This window comes from Fundulus heteroclitus, chromosome 23, assembly GCF_011125445.2.
Source record: "Fundulus heteroclitus isolate FHET01 chromosome 23, MU-UCD_Fhet_4.1, whole genome shotgun sequence".
Classification (NCBI taxonomy): Eukaryota; Metazoa; Chordata; class Actinopteri; order Cyprinodontiformes; family Fundulidae; genus Fundulus; species Fundulus heteroclitus.
Genome location: NC_046383.1, coordinates 22780810 through 22802598, shown reverse-complemented (window position 1 = coordinate 22802598; position 21789 = coordinate 22780810). Strand labels below are relative to the sequence as shown.

Below are 21789 nucleotides of genomic sequence, written 5' to 3'. Positions count from 1 at the left end.
AAATAACTTGTATTAGCTTGAATAGACTATTATGTGATTTGGTAGCAAAATCTTGTAACAGGCTCGCAAGTCAGATACGTCTTATATTTGGGGTTTGTGAAGGGTTTGTGAAGGCTGTGCTCTGCGATGAAGGTTGGCCGGGTTGATTTGGATACTAAGAGGCTTCTTATTGAGCCAATCCTTTGTCACTTTCACTGTGTAGTTTCTGGATTTTTGTTGAAGATTGTCCGTCTCTGCTAAAATAACACGCAGTGCCATAAAACGCCAAGAACATCCGTTTTTTTTTCTGTAATGGGGTAAGCATAATATACAGCAAGGGATGCTAGAGGTATCTCACCTAAACAAAGCAAAGGTAATACCTTATATTACAAAGCATTTAAAAAAATCCTTTTTGGCTCATAAACGTGTACTGTAATGCCTGTTCCTATACCTCCATTTGATCTTTGTGGCTTAGCAATGTCTTTCATTCACTGCTGAAAAAGAAAATGGAAATGAGCCCTCTCCAGACTGCCCTAACACGGAGTCATAGCTAAGACGACTGGCCAGACATGGAAAATCGACGTTTGGATAAAAGCACACACAGAAGGTTATTGAATTTTTCACTTCGGCACATCTTTAAAAAGAAAATAGCAGTTTTCTGCTTCAGTGATGTTTGAGTTCATGCCATTGTGGAGCTGTAATATGTTGAGTAGTTGTTGCGACTGCAACAGGTGGAAGGTTTTGTCTGACCGTAGGGCGGACAGGCTGAAAGGCAAAAGGGGGAGTAAATTAACAAATTATTAACTTGTTTGTAAAGCAATCAGAGAATAAGGGGACGCCTCATAAACTAAGTCACTCGCAGTCAGCGAGTTATTAATGACTGAATGAATCTGAGGAAAGCTATTGGCAGACACACACACAGAGGCTGACATCAGGCTTGATTTAATAAAGGGAGAGTTGATTATGAACGGATGTTTTCCACGCTCTCCTAATCAGGGAACTGGCAGTAAGACCTGTCTCGTTCTCCTGGATACGCAGACCAAGTAATACCCGCTTACGCAAATAAAAAGACTGGAGGAGAGGGAGGGATCAGAAAGGAGATCTTTTTTTTAGGTTCAGTTTTTAAGTCCATTTTATCAGCCATTCACACATTGTCACTTTTAGAACCAAGTATTGGTTGAATCACAGTGTTTGCCTTTTGTACATGTGCATACGTGTGTGTGTGTGTTTATTTGTGTGTGTTTGTGTGTGTTATCTCCAGAAAAAGGCCAGGATGCAGGACTACATAGAGCGAAGGATCACAATCATCAACAGTGTTCATCTAGTAGACAGACACACACACATATGTGTTTAAAATACAAAGTGAGAACTTGACTTCCACTCATTTTCAACCCTTTCTATGGCATAAACAGGACCCTCACCCTAAACCTAACCAACACTATTACAAATCTAACCCAAATTTTAACCTAAACCTAATCTACACCTCAATCTTACACTACAGAAATGGAACTGAAAGTAAGTACATTTTTTGAAATGACTGGGTTTGTCCTTGATTTGTGCAGGTTAATGAGATTATTGCCAACGGAATAAGAATTTTTGCACCTAAAATATGAACAACAAATCTCCACCATCTTATTTCAAGTGCAGTATATCTAATTATCATATTTTAAGGGTCAAAATACTCATTCCATTGGCAGATAATCTGTACTTTTCCTGCTCAAATCATGGACAAATACACCCATTTCAAGAACATTTTACCTACTTTTTGTTCCCTTTTTGCCATGTAATGACTAACACCCAGCCCAGAAAATATTAGGACCAAAAGAAGGTCCACTATTTCCATAAAAGTCCACACTTTACTTGTAAAGTGGGCAAAAAATGCTCTCACTCAGTTACAAGTACAAGTACACACACACACACACACCTACACAGGAAGCTCCCAGCCTATCCAACGCTGTGTAATGAGATATCTGCTGTTTCCAATTTGAGCCTCTTCATCCTCCACAGAACAGAAACAACTGATAGGGAAGAGAGGAGAGGACAGGATAGGAACTTAAGGACAAGCAGCAGAATCCGAAACCGGATTCTGCTGCTTGTCCCCCCTCTTACTGCTTCAGGCAGTAATGTGTCTCCACCTTTGTCTATTTTATTATTAGGTAGTAGCTATGGCTACACTGCCTGAGGCTAATTGCCTCATGGTCCCTTTTCTATATGTGGGGACTCACAGACAAACAGATCACACGTACTATCATGGCAGTTGCCCCAGTGACACTGATTAAATATTAATGACCTGATTCTCTCTCATTAATAATAACTGCAGTGCCGATCACTCTGGGAACACCACAGTCTTTGTGTGTGTGTGTGTGTGTGTGTGTGTGTGTGTGTGTGTGTGTGTGATCAGTCAGTATTATAACTATGCACTTTTACAAAAAGAAAAAAATAGACATCCTTTCACAGCAGTAAATTAAATAATATAATAGAACAGGGCATAAATTATAAAACAAAAGAATCTTTGAAGGTTGTGTACGATGATAAATTATCTCTTTGTCAGGGAATGTAAATGGGAGAAACTATAAAGTGCCTTTCAAAACAATTTTATATCCCTTGATTCCCCCCCCCCCCACACACATTTTGTCATGCTACAGCCATAATCCAATGTTTTCTAGTAAAGACCAGAAGTATCACAATATTATAATTTGGAATAAACATAATTCATGGCGTTCAATTGTTTTTACTACTAGAAGTCTGAAAAGTGTGTTGTGCATTTTTGTATAGAAAGCCAGTGTCAATACTTTGACACTGCCTTTCTATAATATGACAGCAGCAGGGTTTTAGGGTGTGTTTCTATCAGATTCTAATATCAAGATAGTACATTTTTGCTCACATTCTTTGTTAACTAGCGCAAGCTTAGTCTACATTTGATGGACACTTGAACATGCGTTGATCTAAACCATTCTACTATAGCTCTTGCTGTATGAATAGGATTGTAGTTGGAAGCTGAATCTGTGCCACAGTCTCGAGCCCTCAGCAGTCTTAACAGGTTTTGTTGCAGGTTTGCACAAATGCACAGGTTTTGTCGTCTTCTTATCAAGCACCTTTCCAGTCCACGCCGAAGAAAAGATTCCCCTGAGCATCATGTCGCCACTGCTCTGTGTCACCAGGATAGTGTGTTCCTGGAGATGTGCAGTGTTCATTTTTCTACTCCACAGTGTTTAGAGCACCGTTTTACAAGCGTGTGCTCTGCATTGCTTGTGTAAACTTTGAACAGGAATTATTTTTCTTCTTCCTTCTCTTCCATAAGGCCCAACTTCTGTGGAATCCAAAACTAATGATTGTCCTGTCAACACCTGAGATTTGGATCTCTGCAGCTCCTCCAGAGCTCTTTTCAGACTAATTTGCTTATTTTCCAGTCTCTTAGTATGAGTGAATGTACTGTTGGCATGGGAACTGGTGGCCTAGTGGTTAGAGAGCATGTTGCTTCTGTTCCTGGCTGCAAGGTTCCCGGTTCAACTCCTGCAGATTATCACTGTGGGTCCCTAGGCAAGACCCTGGTTGCCCACACAATGCTCCCTAAGGGAGAGGTTAAATGCAGAGGATGAGTGTCTGTAATGCACAATATGTTGCAATGGCAATAACGATGATTATTTTTCTTACTGTCTGCAGTTGTGCCATACTTTTTCCATCGTCAGATGACGGTTTGAAACTTGATCAATGAAAAGTTCAAAGATTGGCATATTGTTCTATAACCAAAGCTAACTTTTCCAGATTATTCCTCTGGTGTTCCTTAGTCTTTGTGATGTTGCATTCTGACACTGCATTTTATTTGGGGGTCACAGAGTAAAATGTATGTTATATTTTATGTATCATAGTACTATATATATTGAATAATTAAGCTTAGGTTATGTATAATTCCAAGTTAAGATAAGATAAGATAAGATAAGATAAGATAAGATAAGATAAGATAAGATAAGATAAGATAAGATAAGATAAGATAGACTTTACTGATCTCACAGTGGAGAAATTCACATGTCATATCGGCTCAATAATCAAAAGAAGGTGCAAAAAGAAGGAAAAGGTGCATGAGATATATATAGTGCATCCACATATATACAGTGGATTGAGAAAACAGAAAAAATAAATAAAAATAAAATATAGTCAAATAAGGTCCAATCAAAATAAAGGTTTGTTGCAATGTGCCAAAACGAGAACTTTCAAGGGATGTGGCTTCTTTTTGTGGCGCTTTTTCTGTTAAGCCGTGCATTACCGTGTGAGATGTGGCTTGTTTCTGTTAGATTAGTAAGAGACACACTTAAAGGTGCAACTGAGAGCACAGCTGAAATCCAGAGATTTTTTTTATTATGGAAAACAATGCAACCCCTTCACTAAGAATAGCAATGGCTGTCCATGTAAGAGGAGAGAAAGAGAGGTGGCAGCTGTAGGGAAGAGTGTGACAGGATGAGCTGTGTGTCCTTTACTATTGATGAGTCAGGGAAATACGGCAGCACAGGACAGCGCGAAGCAACTTAGAATGAGGTATCCACTAATCCAGGAAATTCAAATTGAATATCAAACTTATGGTTATGTTGTAGTCCTACTGTAAAATAGATTTGCATCCTTTAAATGATTATATGGCAGCTCTTTGTGTTTCAAATACACACGCCTTGAAAGGAATATTCTGTTTTGAGTTGTGTTTGTTTTTCCACCAACCTCTGAATAAGAAAAGCATTTCTCACTTCCCTGATGAATTACATGAAACTGCATCCAGACAGAGAAATATGGGGAGAGAGGAAAAAAAACAACAACATAAGAAACAAACAGAAGGGAACCAGTGTTTCACTCTGTAGATTGGGCTGCACTTAAAAGGCAGCTGCATCTCACATCAAATTAAACACAAGCATTGCTCCTCATTACTCTGCTCAATCAGATACACAGAAAAAAGCCAAAGATCCCATTTGCTGAGCTACACAATATAAGCTATTACGTTATCCTGCTCCAGTCTGATCGCTCTGCTCCTCTTCATCCGCCTGACAAAGCCCAAACGTGACTTCAGCAGCCACCATGGGTCTGTCTGTCCCTGTCTGTCGTTAATCTGAGATGTCTGGGTATGGCTGATGGAAATCATCTTATTAAGCCTGTGATAATGTCTGCTCTGAATTCCTGGGACACTTCGCCTGCCCCTGTTTTAATTGGCTGGCTTTATTAATATTTCATTCGTTTAAACGGCACACATCACCTTTCCATTTGCTGATTCTGACCCTGCAGAGGACTGCCTGCAAAGTCAGTCCGGATGGGTGGACGTGGATGAGGCGAAACGTTTTCACGGCGATAAGTTTTTAAAATTATTCTTGAGTTTTATTGTGTAATTGGCCAAATGCATGACAAATTCACAAGTATGCATACTTTTTGATTGTTTTGACATTTTCTGCCTTTGGAATCACACAGTTGAACACGCTTTAATGGGATTTTGTCGGCTAGATCAACACAATGTAGAGCGAAATTTTGCAGTGTTAAGAACACATGGCATTCAAAAGAAAGAAATCTGAAAAATGTGTTGCGCGTTGGTCTTCAGCTCCTTGGACTACATATTCTGTGAAGACCTATGAGGTTCGCACATGAGCAACCAAAAATCATCATAAAGACAAAGGAAAACACCAGACAGGTCAGAGATAATGCAGGACTGTAAAATAAAATAAAGCAACGTTCAAAGCTTTAGGTAACAACTGTTCAACATATCATCCAAAAATGGAAAGTGTATGGTACAACGGCAACCCAACAGTACAAGGCTGTCCACCTAAAGATGCAGGCTAATGGAAGAGAACATCAAACAGAGAAGCAGTGAAGAGGCCCCTGGTAACTCTTGAGGAGCAGCAAAGACGCACAGCTCAAGTTGCTGAATCTGTTGACAGGACAACTATTAGTCATACACACTGCAAATCTGCTTTTTTTAATGAAAGAGTGGCAACAAGAACGCCATAAAACGTCCCATTTGGACTTTGCCACAAGTCAAGGTGGCGACACAACAAGCATGTGGAAGGAGATGCTCTGATCTGACAAGATCGAAATGTAACTTTTGGTTCTATAAGAAAAACTAACAATGCACGTTAGCCTGCACACACTTTCCTTACTGTGGAAAAGGGTGGTGGCAGAATCATACTGTTGGGATGTTTTTCTTCAGCACCGACTGGAAAGCTGGTCAGAGTTGACTGGAAGATGGACTAAAGAGCAATTCTGACAATTTTGGAGGTCAGGACTGCCTGTAAGGTGATTGTATCTGCAGAGACAAAAAGCCTTATAATTCTTCAGCAACGCAAGCTAATCAAATATCTGCAGGAAATTTTTTAAAAAGCAGTCAGAGTTGAGGTGAAATGAAAAATTACTTTTTTTCAAAGAAAAAGTCTAAAATTATTTATAGATCTGCATGAAGAGTTATTTCAATGAGAAATAAATTGTAGTAAACATTTCTGAGGTTAACCAAGCAACATCCGCCACAGGGAATATTAACATGTTGTTGAAAAAAAGTCTGATCTGTCACCACTAAAGTCTCAGAGATATAAAGGGATCATCACCCGTGTTGTTGTAGTTACTGCAAATCTACTTTTTAAATATTTGCTTTATGACACAAACAATAAGAAATGCTATTTTCTATCTATTTCTAAGCCAAGACTTTAATTGCTTTCTTAAATCTAAATAGTTTAACTCACCACATATCAGGGCTTCAAAGCAACATTTCAGGACAATTAACATGACTCACTAAGAACTAAAGACTAAACATTAATGGATGCGAGTAAGACAATCTAGCTTTAATTTAATCAGATACCTCCAAAAAGTTTTAAACTGGAGTGTATTTTTTTCACTGTGCATTGGCTGTAAGTTGAGTATGTTGCTCACTCAGGAATAAACAGATCCACACATGAGCACATGGATACACAATGCACACACACACACACACACACACCTGCCAGCCCTTAAGCTACCTCCAGGAAAGAACGCATGATGGAGCAGGAAGAGGGGGAAGGAAATCACAAGAAGCAGAACAAGTTAAGAAAGCTGACATAAAAAAACAACAAGTTGTTCTAATTCAATGAATTTCATTTTAGGTCAGCTTTATAACTTCTGCTGTCATTACATTGTGACAAAAATATGTTATGTTACATGATGTTTTGTAGAATTTCAGCTAATTCGGAGTCACAAAAACAGAAAATATGCTCCACTGGAATTAGGAATTGATCAGAAAAGCCCTAAATTTGTGAGTTTTGACTGTCGCAGAGACTCTGAGTTTGACCGCCTACAGATGTTTTCAGTTTTGTGTTTTGTCACAGAAAGTACTTAAAAACAATGATATACTAGACGACTCTTGGCTAGATTTGCGGTAACAGTAAATGAGCCTTTCACATCACTGTGCAGGAATTTTGGCCCTCTAGTTTCTGCAGAACGGAGGGTTTTCGAAGATGAATGGCCTGTTTAAGGTCATGTCACAGCATCCAAATCAAATATGAGACAATTTTAAGATTATATATATATATATATATATATATATATATATATATATATATATTTTTTTTATATATATTTTGGATACAGCTTATACACAGAGCTTGGTCTGGTAACCTGGGACCAAAGCTTTAGGTGTGCTGCTGAAAGCCTGAGCTTACCAAGGAATTCCTGATGCTGCATTAGAAACTCCCTCTCTCTCAGCCTTTTTTTACTGTAGACATGTAAAAAATGTTTGCCTTAGTAATTCAATTCAATTTAATTCTTTTTCAATAAAATTTTATTTACATAGCGCCAATTCACAACACCTCATCTCAAGGCACTTTACAAAGTCAAAATCAATAAAATCATCAAGTCTTGACAAGCTGCATTCACTCCTCATGAAAGAGCCGCGGCCTGCACTAGGTCTATAAGCGACACTACAGCCACCAACTACGCACCTAGAAGGCATTTCATTGTGGACTTAGTTCGGCGATTTTTTTTTTTAAAGCGCTTGCTCAAAGTAGACGTGGATCAGCAGATTTGGTGTGTGAAAGAAGATACTGGAAAACATCCATATATATCCTTGTTCGCCGTACCGGTTGTACAATGTAAACAACGTGTGTTTCTATGCAAGTTCGCTTCGCGCATTCTCGGTGTTCTTGAGCTGACGTCACACGTCGGAAATGGCCGATCGTAAACGGAGGCAGCACTCAAACGCGGAATACCAAAATCGGTGTAAAAAATGCGCAATATTTCATATTTAAACTTAATTTGAACACTTTTGATACATGAATATTCAAAGTTTACCTTGTTCTGGAAGTTATTCAATGGTTTTCAGGATTTTTTTTTCAGTCCAAGAGTTAGACTTTAAGGTTATCGCATTCAGTGTCAACATGAATGTTAAAATCCCCCACTATAATAACATTGTCAGTGTTTAACACTAAAGAAGTCTGAGAACTGATCTCATAACTGAGAGTAAGGGCCTGGTAGATGATACAAAATAACAAACAGAAGAGGTTTTATTGCTTTGCAGTTTTGATGAGGGAAACCAAGGGTTAAATATTCAAAGAAATTGTAGTTATTAATAGTAAGGTTTTTGTTAACAACATTTATCTTTTATCACAGTTTGGAGAAAAACAAGTTCCAAGTTCATTGTTCATACACATTCAGGTTAAGGAAAAATTATTTTGTTACAGCTATTCCCACCTTAAATCTCCTTCTACATTAAATCATATGCTACCCTACCCCAAACTGCATTATAATGCATATTAATATCATGTCTTAATGGTTTAAAACTTGTTGACGTATATTGTTTTGTGATGTTTATACTGGCGGTAGGTGTGTGTTTGTGTTTGCTGACTCATCATTTGGAGTTAAATAAGTTTTAAAATTAAGCATACAAATACAATAGTATTATCAATTGAAGTAAAAAAAAAAAAGAAGAAGAAGAAACTTGTGATGCATTTTCAGCTCCTCAAACAATAACAATATTGTATGGGTTTAAATAAAAGCAATCGGGTCACTTTGTACTGTATAAATACTGTGATGCTGCCAAACTTTGGGGTTTTTATGTTAACAATATCATACAAGGAGCATTTTGTAGTGGACCATGGCTATTGTAATTATTTTTTATTTAGCCGTAAAGGTGAGCTCAGGTAGGGCTCTATGGCAGCTTCATCAGTCAGACGTCTGTGGACAGACATATGGTGTGTGTCTAAATCATCACTGCTCCAGTGGCCTTTAACACCCATCTGTTATCCACAGACTCAGCTTTGCACGGCTGGCGTCTCTATCAGCTGGACCAATGTTGCGCACGCAGGCAGGCAGGCACGCACGCACGCACACAAACTATCATTTTCTCTGGATCTCACTTTTTTGCACCAATACACGATACAGAAGTTTGACCATGTGCCACAACAAGCAACAGGAAAACACACCCAGTGTCCTCGCAGTGTTCCCTAAATAACGGGGTGGTTTGTTCTCTTTCTCCGCCTTGGGCCAATCAGGTACGAGGACACAAATCTCTCCCTGCTGGTGATGCTGAAGGCCACCGGCCACTATTTATTGGCAATTTCAGCTCTAACTGCCCAGACAGAGAGAGCAACACGCATGCCACAGGCAGACATCACTATCACGTCTGCCTCTGAGTGTGCAAAAAGTGTGATGGCAGGCATGTAAGACGTTGTGCCTCTTAGTATAACGTAATAACTCACAAATAAACAACTATATGGTGGAGGTACTTCTCATTTTCAGCCTAAGTGAGTGCGTTGGTTGAGTACAAGTATCAAAGCCTTAATGGGTGTGTGATTAAAGCAGATTAGACTTCCTTATCTTACATCTTAGTAAAATTATTTCTTCTCTCTTCTTCTTCTTTTCTTTGACTTTTGGAGCTGGATTTAGCTGGCTGATTGTTGTAGCTCCTTAGTTAAATATTTGGAATTGACGTGTTTATCTGCTGTGTGAGTAAAAATGATTAGACTAAAGATGTTGTAAGAGTGTGGCCCGATCTTGTTGTTTCTTTTTTCTTTCTTTGTAAAAACCTAAAAACAAAAGTACTTAATGGAGTATTTTTATCATTTTAATTGTTCACTTTTTTTTGCACATGATAGCTGCACCACCTTATTAGCAGCTAAGTTACAGATAATCCTGCCACAAACCTTGTTGTTTTAACTTAATTGATGATTATTTTAATAAGCCCCTGGCTTCTTATAAATCCAAATTTTGTTTTACTTCCATTTAAGATTTTCTGGGGATTTTTCCAAGCTCAGTTCTGTTTTTTTATCTTCTTTATCTCCTGGATGAGCTGACATTAAATAAAAGATAAATCAAAATAAATTAAAATCAGACTTCCAAGGTAAAAATATTGAACTAAACTACCCGCCTGATGAGCTAAAAGAGCCTCCATGGACCCTCAGGATCAGACCTTTCACCCATATATCATAGAACGGAACAAGGCTGTTAATAAGGCCTGTGTCACAATAAAAACGTTGCTAAAATAATCTATTACACTGCAGATGATGTTCCTGATATGATCAAATGGCATGCAATTTTTATAGCTGTGAAGTAGTATGATCAAGAAACAGTGTTTTTAGAGGCATGCCAAGAGATGTCAAATTATTTCTTAAAGTGAATGTGCTTATTTTTCTAGTTTAGAATTCATTAAACTTTAGAAATTGTACATAATTCATTCACAAATGGTTTCCCTTGAAACAGGGGGAAATGATTTAGTGTGAACAAATGCACCCTGGTGCAATGTTTCTGCTTAGTACATTAGTGAAACCTTGAAGAAGCTTCAGCTTCCAGCCAGAAGTTAGTCTTATCTACAGGTAATTTTAAAATTTAATTAACAAAGGGTTTGAAAATTTTGTTGATTCTACTTAAGCGTTGAAAAGGGAAATGTTTTTACTAACATTTCCAAAACTCTTTCTGATTTGAGATCAGATCCTAATCAGAGGGATGTCTCCAGACGCAGACCACAAAGAAGTATGATGTTGAGTCCAACCAATTTAGATCATTTAGCAGATCTGGCTAAGAAAACGTATTGATTAACTCCTGTTTAAAGTTCCAGCCATTGACAGATTTATTTATTAAGCATGAAAACTAATTGTGCTGTTAACAGTTTGATTCTGAATTCTGAATTCGGGAACTACTGAACAATGAAAAAAGTGAATATCTTCCTGGAAAGACAACCTTTTGGTCACCATAAGCATCTTCTGTACACATTCTCCCGTCTACTGAGCTGAGACAGTAAGAGCTACTGGACCAGAGACCCGGTCCAGTTCATTGAGAGGTAAGACAACGGCATGTGGGCCAAAGTAAGGAGTTTCCCTACTTATAGGGTGAGTTTAAGCTTTTTTCTGGGATTAGAAGATGCAGGACAGGTTTTCCACAACTGTCCCAGTTTTAAGTACAATAAGGTGAAATAACTTTAAGATATGGACAAAAACTTGACTTTCAATTTCAGAGAGAAACCCTGATATACCTTTGGGAAAATAAATGGTCAACTCCTCTAGACATATCTTTCAAGTAATGGTAGTTGATTGTTTGTCTACAAATCTTTCATGAAAACAGATTAGTAATAATCATTCTTGGTTCTTCATTAAACTCTGAGTTTTGATATTGTCCCACCATCAACTAAACTTGGCATCTACTTCCAAGATTCCATAGAATAAAGCCTATTTTTTTAGCGTGTCAGGACTGCATTTGATCTTCTCCCATTCAACATTTTAAATACCTAAACTTACAGTTCAACTGGATAATTCTACAATGCTGAGAGATTATTATAAACACTGAGGCTAATCTGTTTGGGTTACAAAAAAGAAGTATTTTCAATGTTTTCAGGCATGTCTGTGGTTCATTCAGAGAGTGAAAGAGATTGGGACTTTGTGCAAATAAGGCTGAACAAAGACCCGCAAACATATTCTTTTTTATCCTTTTGAACTTTCAAACTCTGGCATGAAACACGTTAGATATTTGGCAGCCTACTAGAAATCTCAGATTCAAGGTTAGGTTAGGATCTACATTCTGAAGAATACACAACACGAATGCTGTCCGTGATGTAACATGCTTTAGCTGCTTTTATAAGACGTTTAAGAGAGGTTAAAATCCCAAGTACTATTAAAATGTTGACTTTGTTTTAAAATAATAAAACTGCTGTCTAAAAACCCTATCAGCATGTCAGAGATTTACAAAAAATATACAGATTGAAAGATTTACAGCATGATCAATGCATATCCAGTAGGTTAACAAACACATCTAAGATCATATATTAAAAATATCTCAAGTGCCAAAAAACGAAGTAAACTACAGAAGAAAACACAAAGGGACAGATGGTTCAGAAAAAAGGAGACAGGGAGAATAGAGGTCAAAAGGAGAATGCAGATGGAAGAACAGGGGAGTAAGCTGCTGTGTATAAACAGAAAGCACACATACACACAAAGATGACTAGGAGCCAGAAAACAGTGGCTAGTCAGCGTGATTGGGAACCCTTTCAGAAAGTTCTCAGAATTAGAGTTCTGAGGATTGATAGAAGATGATCACATGGGGAGGGTGGGGAGCATGCCATGGAGAAGTTTTTACTGGCATCAGCACATGTGTTTTGGAGGAAGATCCATCTCCCTCTCCACACTACTCAAACACATATGGCAGGAGAGGAAGAGTATGTGAATAGGCACGGCACTGAAGACATGCCAGCATGCTCTGTAATTGTCTCAGTGTGATTGTGACCACAGCTGTGGAAGACACATTATATAAAAGCAGACCCGCCTCCGTGGTTACTGTTCACTGGCTGTGTAAACCAGTGACTTTATTAGATCTGTTACACAGATAAAACTGCTACCACACACTTTAGAGACAACGATCTACTTAATACAGCTTGATGACTGATTATTATTGCAGGGCCATAATAACTGGTATTAAACTGAAAAGTTTGACCATTCAAAGCTTGCATTATTGGTTAGGTTGCATAATTACAACAAATTCCTATTTTGATTGACTTAACAATAACCAAAAGATCTGAACTGATGAAACATCATAAATATAATTAGAGAGAACACCAGTGAAACAACTGGGAGCAGATATTGGTAGAAGCTACACCCGCTTAATATTTATTAATATTTTTTCTACTCAATCATACAGGTTTGATGAATGCCATCATTACTTTTAAATTATTGTTTCTAGCCACTGTAAACCAATAACAATAGATCCACATTTCTGCAAGCCAGAGATAGATTATCACTTTTCTTTTTCTATTTGGCTGTAGAGACTAAGTATCTCAGAAAGAAATCCCATCATGCCATATATCGCTAAAAGGACCAACAGTAGAAATAGTATCTATCTATCTATCTATCTATCTATCTATCTATCTATCTATCTATCTATCTATCTATCTATCTATCTATCTATCTATCTATCTATCTATCTATCTATCTATCTATCTATCTATCTATCTATCTATCTATCTATCTATCTATCTATCTATCTATCTATCTATCTATCAATCAATAGAAAATAGATGAATATGCCATTTCAATTTAAACTGAATGATTACATTTCAACATTAACAGTTTTCAATCAGCCAATAATTATGCCATTAGTAATCTCAGTAATGTATTTCAATAATTATTTAGTAAAAATACAAAAGAAACCTCCAATCAAACAACCTACGCAGCGACTGCGAAAGGAACTGAGAATGAAAGAGTATTGTCAGACCATTAGAGATCCAACTCCATCCATTTCTACACCATCCATCCATTCATCCATCTATTTCCCTCGTGGGGTCATGCTGCCTAGCTGTCAATGGGTGAGAGGCGGGGTACACCCTGGACAGGTCGCCAGTCTATCGCAAGGCAATTCCTACACCACTGAATTTCAAATATAATATGTTTGCCCATGAATTTGAGTTTTGAATACCTGTCTAAAATATATGGGAAGGTTCTGATCATAGAACAGGACAAGGCCATGACAGCTGTTGGGTCAGACAGCTTTTTACTTTCTGAGAAGCAACTTGGAGTTGGTTCTGAGTGATTATCAGCCTCAACTCAATCAGCTGTTCTGTCTACAGACTGCACTTCTAGGTGACTCCTGTGTCTGGATAACTGTGCAAATAAAAAAAATAAATAAAATAAATTCTATCCAAAAGAATAGGCAATTACATTTGGCTTCTTATTAATGCTAGTTCTGTGTCTGAAATTCAATTCTCTTTGTCTTAGCATGGAGGACTCGGCTCTAACAAAACTCCCACGTATTTGCTAAAGCTCACAATATTGCCATAAATAGATGTTACTATTTATTCAAACCTTGTTGTCTATATTTTGAAAGATCAACACAAAACAAGCAATAAGCATATCACTGGCTGGAGGCAATGTGATCCTCCAAGGTCACCAACATGCAATGAAATATTCTAGCCAGCATGAAAAAGCTTGCAATCATTTCAAGAGCTTACCTAATTTTACACGTGCATGAAAAAAACAATTATAATGAAAAAATATGCATTGACATCCCTCAAAATAAAATGTTTGATGACAGCCACAGGGTCAGCTGAAAACAGCTGTCTCTCTGTGGCTCTCAATGATTTTGTTTGGCCCCCAATTACAACCCAAGACTGGTACAAATTTAGCCTCACCAGTTCATGTAGATAGACAACTCTTATTTTTTTTATTTTTTTTTAATGAAGGGTCTTTCAAACAAGATACAAAGGAATTAACATCTTCCTAAAATAGAACATGTTAGACACAACACAAAACATTTAATTTTATAAGCCACTTTTGTTCTACAATTTTAATTATAAAGCACACAAGACCACAGAGCTCTAAGAACATTTTTACTCAAAAGCAGACTAGGGTGCAGACATTTATTACATTTTGTAAATACAGCAAGTTTTTTTTTTAAGAAAGAACGGTCCATATCCTGTTCTAGTTGCTGAGAACAGAAACATATTTTAGATAGTTGAATTAAAAACAATCCCCAGTAAGTAATTGTTGCATTATAAATTAATTAAGTACTGCAACTTGATGATTTTGGCCCACTTTGTAAAACGTTTGGACACCATAAGCTCAAAATAAATAGGAACGCATCAGACCCGGCAAAGCCCGATTTTGAAAAAATTCGATTTTGAATAGCATCATTACAGGCTAACCAGGTCTATAGATCAACATCATTGTTTAGGTTAAACTTAGATGCCGTTGGACAACCAAGGGATTAGTGCTCAAATCGCTTTAATGTCTAAACCAGGTGATTATTTTGTGTGAATCAAACAATCAAGGTGGCTAGTGGAGTTGGGCAAGGGAACAAAGAATCTTAATGGTTGGTTAATGTTACATGCACTAACCCAATGTTTTTGTTCAGGTTAAAATATGATTGTCAACAGATGCACTGAATAAGGTGGATTGTGAGTTTCCGTATAAGTAAAAATTGAGACCTAACCAAAGACCTATTTCATTATGTGCATTTAAAAAATAAGGACAGTGACTGTAACCTGACTCTCGCCCGATGGATGTAGTTCCGCAGAGCTCCAGACAGCGTCAACACATCCATGTGGACTTGCTGCCATTGGGAGAGATTTCAACACCACATAAAATGGACGAGCCAATCAGGTTCGCCGGGAAAGATTTTGATAGATGTGACATATCAGAGAAGCAACTGTTTGGATTCAGACAATAATGTGCCTTCCCCGCCCCTTCAGCGTTGCAGATCGGACTCTGCATCTGCTCGCTTAGGAAAATCAGAGACATCCCCAGTTTTCATTTGAGAAATCTGGTCACTTGGTAGCATTGCTGCTGGTCTTTCATTAGTGTTGATCAATCTACCCAATATTAATTCTTTAAAAGAACAACAGAGAATGGCTTTGGAGGCTTTTGTTAGTGAAAACGATTGTTTCAGTTTCAATGTGAGTGGTTAAAGTAGCACGTCAGTAAAGATGACAGACACATGGTTTATCCAATCATATTCAAGGATTTTTGATAAGGCCCCTCCTTCTGAAATACGTCTCCAGTGGAGCAATCCCAGATGAATGTGTGGAGCTCTGCAGAATGAAATCCATCTGGCGAGAGTCAGGTTACAGTGACTGGCACACCGGTCTTTAAAAGATATCCATGGACATCCAATGTTTGGACCGTAGAGTCTTTACTTTATCCTTTAACAGATATTAAATCAATTTTTGCTCAGCCAACTGTTTTTTTCCAGCTGAGGAGGCTCTTCTACTGCTGTAGTTCTGGTTTAAAAAACATTTTAAGGAATGGTGGCTATAAAAACTGATGTTATATGATTAAACTGACTGTAGCAAAGAACAATTGGTCATGTCACCTGTATGCCATTCCTAGTATGCCCAACAGAAGCAGGGCACAGTAATTGTATTGCCAATCACATTAAAAAAACACCAAAATCAATAGATAAAACCAGATTCACTACACCTGTGCAGCCTGTCTAAGCCATAAATATGTGTGTATCTCATTGGTTCTTATGAGCTGTAATAAAGGGTTTGTTGAATGAGGAGCCACAGAGCTGTGTTTTATTCAATTAAACTCCCGAGGGTGGCGCAGTGGCAAATAAACTGGGACGTAACAAACTCCCACCACCACACATCACTTTGCTAATCAGACTACAGCAACGAGGCACACACACTTCTCATAAACTGCAATGCACATGCATAACCAAGTGGAGTGAAAAGGTCAGTCAGAAACCGTATCCTCCAGCGTGATTTCTTAAAACACAAGATTAGCATTAGCTGAACCTTGAATGCATATTTGAACCCTCTCTATCAAAAGTGAAAAGTAGAAAAGAGACCCATATTTATCCCAGTACTGACAGGGAGGGCTTACCGCCTTCATAAATAACAGTTTTACTCCTATTGTGCGTGTTTAAAGCTCATAAGAACATAAAAAACATCACAGACGTACACTCACAGGATGAGGAAACTGCTGTGAAAGCTGTGCAATTGTCAGCCTATCCTGAGTGATAAAAGCCTCATTCACATGAGAGGCTCCATTAACCTCCAAATCAGCTGCCTTGCCATTACATCCTCTTCACACACACACACAGCTACATTACCCTCTGAGCTGTTTCAGTGAATGGTGGTTCAAACTACAAACCTGGACGGAGGCTGAAGCTTCATTACACCAACCCAGGTACAGTGTTTTCAGCAGCTGAATAGGCTAATCAGGTTAATGCCGGACGGGATTGAGCCGGAAGGCTCAAAATTCACACTCTAATGTAAGGTACTTGTAAGATGTCATGTTGATTTAGATGCAACAGAACAAAAAAAATTAATCAATACAATTCTAAACAGATTAAGCAAAGCATATATTCCAGTCTTGGGATAGCGTAGCTATACTGTGAGTTTAAAGCACTAATTTTCTGTGTCTTAATTGAAGACATGCTGTTCTGTATTTCACTGGCCTCTATTGATTGACATTTTTTCATTGCGGTTCTACCTACGGATTCTGATTTTTGCTAATTTTGATTTTGAAACAAACTGGTTTGTGTAAAGCAAAATATGACTGTGAGAGAGAAAAAAAATGCTTCTAGACTATATGTAGAGGTGGCAGTGGTAGGACTTAAAGCTTCTATATCATGCTTTTTAAGCCCTCCATAGTCAACTATAGCATCCCGCCTGGCGATCCTGATTGGCTCGTCCATTTTAGGTGGTATTGAAATCTGTCCCAATGGCAGCGATTCCAGACGGATGTGTTGACGCCATGTGGAGCTCGAAGGAACTACATCCATCTGACGAGGGTCCGGTTAACTGAAAGGTGCTTTATAAATAAACTTGCCTTGCCTTGGCTTATCACTCCATGGAATGCTGAATGGTAAATAATTATTTCTTAGAAAGCCAAAAGTAAGACTAAAAGTTTCTCAATATGTTTTTGCAGTGTTATTTCAAGCTGTATTCCCTGATAGCAAGAGTCCTTTTTCAACAAACACAGTCACTTTAAATAACCATCAAATATGGCTTTGTAATGCACATTCTTTAAGTCTTCATCTTAACATGAACATAATGACCTATATTTGCATCATTATGCTAAAATAGGCACTCAAATGGAGAAACAATGGCTGTACCATTCAAACTGTTAGTTTGAATGGTACAGCTATACTGTATTCTGTTGACCCCAATGGGCCAGTCATGGACATCTAAGGGACTGGATGAGGCAGAATGGTTTTAAAATGTGCCGTCAGATGGTTTCTCTGGTTGTTTTTAGAGCACAAGGACGTGCTCAGTTCAGCTACCTGTTGCTTTAAGGGTGTCGGTCAGCTGTGTATTACGGCCATAGGAGTAAAGCATTCCCTCCTATTGAAAAAATTAGACCCGGTCTGGTGAGGCAACCAAACCCAACTCTATTTCTAAGGCATCACTGCTTTCTTAGCACCCCATCTCTTGCACATAGACCACAACAGATAGACACCTGCCCCCCACAATTTTGCAAGGATTAAGTGTGATTTGAAAATGGAGGGCTAGACGTAGCGAAAAGCAATGAGAGTAACCTTTAAATTAAACTGCCAACCCCAGGAATGCCATGTGAGCCGATAACACATAGCTAGCATCATCTTGTTCAGCTTGTTTGAACATCTGAATCAAAAGAAAAAAATCATAAATCTCAGAGATTGCTGGCTTACTCTATTGTACTGGAATTTCTTATTGACTTTAATTTCAGTTTATGGGATTGAAGCAATAACCCTGATGTTGAAATTCTATTTCATTCAAATTATGTGATGCAGTCTTAGTTGACAAACTATTCACATGTGCTTTCTTACTATCTTTATGAGCAATTATATGTAAAAAATGACAATGAATAAATATCTCAAATAGCACATTCAAAGTATAATTATAAATATATTTAATACATAATATAGCTAAAACACTATCAAAAGTAGTGGTCTTGCCGTTTTTAAATAAAAGCGATTAGGTCTTGCTTTACGTTTTTATTGAAAAACAGCAACACCGTAAAACAAACCCGCACCAAAAATCATGATAATGACTCCAAACATAAAGTATTATAGCTAAGACATACTTAAACATCAGAAAACATTGTGATTTCCTGAGAGTGCTGCTTACTTTGAAAAAAGCTTATTTAGCAGTGGCTGCAGCTCCTGTGCTTCCCTGAGCGGTGCCAGATTTAACACAACATATGTGTGGGTGGGTGTGTGTGCGTGCGTCGAGTGTGTTTGCTGTGCAGTGACAGTAGTGGGAGGAAAAGAGTCACACACCATCTCATCTTCCTCGAGGTTCTGTCCCTTAGGTTGGCTGGTTGCATAACGGATGCTGAAACAGAACATGGGCCAGCTTCATGGAGGTACAACTGCAGTCAATCAGTACCTGATGCTATGAGTGAATGCCACATCTAAATCAGGTTTAAACAAGTTTACTTTACTTTTAAAAGTTAACGGTAAGCTTGTCAGCAGAAAGAAGCACCATGTGCTCTAAAATTACCAGGAAGATATCTGCGTAGACTGTGGACCCTAGAAAGCCCAGTGGACCAACACCAGCAGATGACATGGCCACCAAATAATCTATGACCAAACTGTGCACTTGGACTTCAAGCAGCAGGGTCTCGCCGCTCTTCCGCCAGACTCTGAGATCTTGATTTCCAAATTAAATGCATACTTCACTTTCATATGAAAAAGGATTTTCAACCTCTGAACAACAGTCTAGTCCATTTCCTCCTTAGCCCAGGTAAGGCACTTCTGATGTGCTTTAGTTCTGAGTGGTTTTTGATATGTTGACTCCACTGAGCTATATAATACACTGGAGTGCTAATCACCGTCTGTTTGAACGAGTCACTTTGAAGCCACCAGCCGCCATATTGGTACTCCCTATTTCCCCCCAGTAACTAAGAAATATGTGCGCTACAGCATCGAATAACGAGGATTTTCTCATGTTCAGGGGGAGCTTAAAACTTTTAAAATGTCAAATGCCATATAGTTTTATGTTATGTTCTAAAAATATGTGCTGAAATATTTAGCATTTTATTCATTTAAATATATATGTTTAACATTTATAAATATATAAATAACAATATACAAAAACATATATTTACATATGTGTATACATATATATACATATATACATATACACATACTTATATATACATATATATATCTAATATGAATAACATGTAAAATATTTCAGCACCTAATATCCTAGTGGTTGATAGTGTTAGTACATCCACTGACTGTAGAATTACCTGTGAAACGTTTTCCCACAGCCAGAAAACTGCTTGTTGTTGCAACCAAATCCTGTGGGGTTCTGTGAGAGTAGGGAGGAGCAAGATGGCGGCCAGTGACTTCAGTTTTTCGGCAAAATCAGCACTCCAGTGTATTATATAGCTCAGTGGTTGACTCCAGTCTCGGTCCACTCCTTGTGCAGCTCACCCAAATTCTTGAATAGTTTGCTTCACAATCCTCTCCAATTTGGAGTTATGGTGCACCTTCATCTAACACAGTTTTTTCTCAATCTCGGGACATTGTGTAAACAATCACCTTCTTTGACAGTAGCTATGTTTCCATCCAATTGCCATGCAATTTTTGAGTGAACTTTTAAAATGTCTCAAAAAACAAAACAAAAGTGAACTAGGCGTGTTTCCAGCTACAGTTTTGGAGCAAATTTACCAGAGTTCCTAAAGCATAATTTCATCAGAAGTTGATGTCAAGCATTGCTTTAATAAACAGGAAGTGGAGATTGTAAACTAGCATGGACCACACATATAAGAAAAATGGAGAGGTTTTCAGGAATGTTTTTCTATTGGGCAAGTTGTAATAGTTCTGTTATATATTGCCAATGTTACTTGCTGTCCAGAGACTTAGAGAAAGAAGAGCATATCTACGCGCATTATGGGACTATCCAGGAAGACGTTGACAGCGGAAACAGCTGATCAGTCATGTCAAGTAAATACGTCAGAACTTATTGGGCAAATGTGTTTCCATCTCCTGTTTTGTGCATTAATTAATTTTTAGAAAATCCAACAACCACCAAACAACAAAAATTAGCATAAAAACACTTTTGCAAACTTATAGTTATTTTGAATGTCGCATGAACTTTTTTCCCCCAATCAACCTTTTCTAATGCAATACTTCAAAATGTGCATAAATGCTGCTAATGAGCTTTTGTGGTCCCCCCCCCCCCCCCTTCGGTGGAGGGTGTCAGACTGTCTTCTGGACATCTGTGAAATCTGCAGTCTTCCCCATGATTGTCACCTGTTTTCGTTATCTGTAAGCCATAAGCAGCAGAATTCAAAGAAATAAGGGCTTGAAATAGTTCACTCTGTGTAATGAATCTTTTTAAGACATGAGTTTCACTTTCTGAAACAGTATACATTTTTTTTTTGCCATGTACCTGTAGAAGTTACACCTGGTCTGCTGTTCTGTTGAGCTGGGACCTTTTCCTGGAAGGAGCTATCTGCTGAGCTATTGCTGACAACATATTTACATTCTCTTTCTATAGATAAGAAACTTGCCCCCGTCTTTGTGTGTTTAACCCTGTCTTTCTCCTAGATACAACAATTGAAGAGGCTATTGCCACCTCTAACTCTATTATGTAGTCTGTTTATCATGACAGCTTATCTGTTTAGCTGTGTTCCTCTTCTAGATAACACAACTAAAGGAGCTACTGCTGTTAAAGGGGGAGTTTTCCTCTTCACAATCACTACATGCACGCTCAGTATGAGGGATTGCTGCAAAGGGAACAACACCGGGCAATTGACTATCCACTGTCGCTATGTTGTTGTACAGGAGGAGTGATTACTGGAAAGTCAAGGGACAATACAATTAGCTGGACTGCGGTGTTTAATTCCTAGGATCAAATTGGAATGTAAAAAGGTCAAATACACATTCTAATATAGAGACATA

General features: G+C 38.1%; 1 protein-coding gene across 1 annotated transcript in view; it reads right to left on the bottom strand.

The window, feature by feature from the left end:
- LOC105916818 (A disintegrin and metalloproteinase with thrombospondin motifs 2) overlaps window positions 1-21789 on the bottom strand; it is a 192831-nt gene that overhangs the window by 88750 nt on the left and 82292 nt on the right. The window lies entirely within an intron of this gene.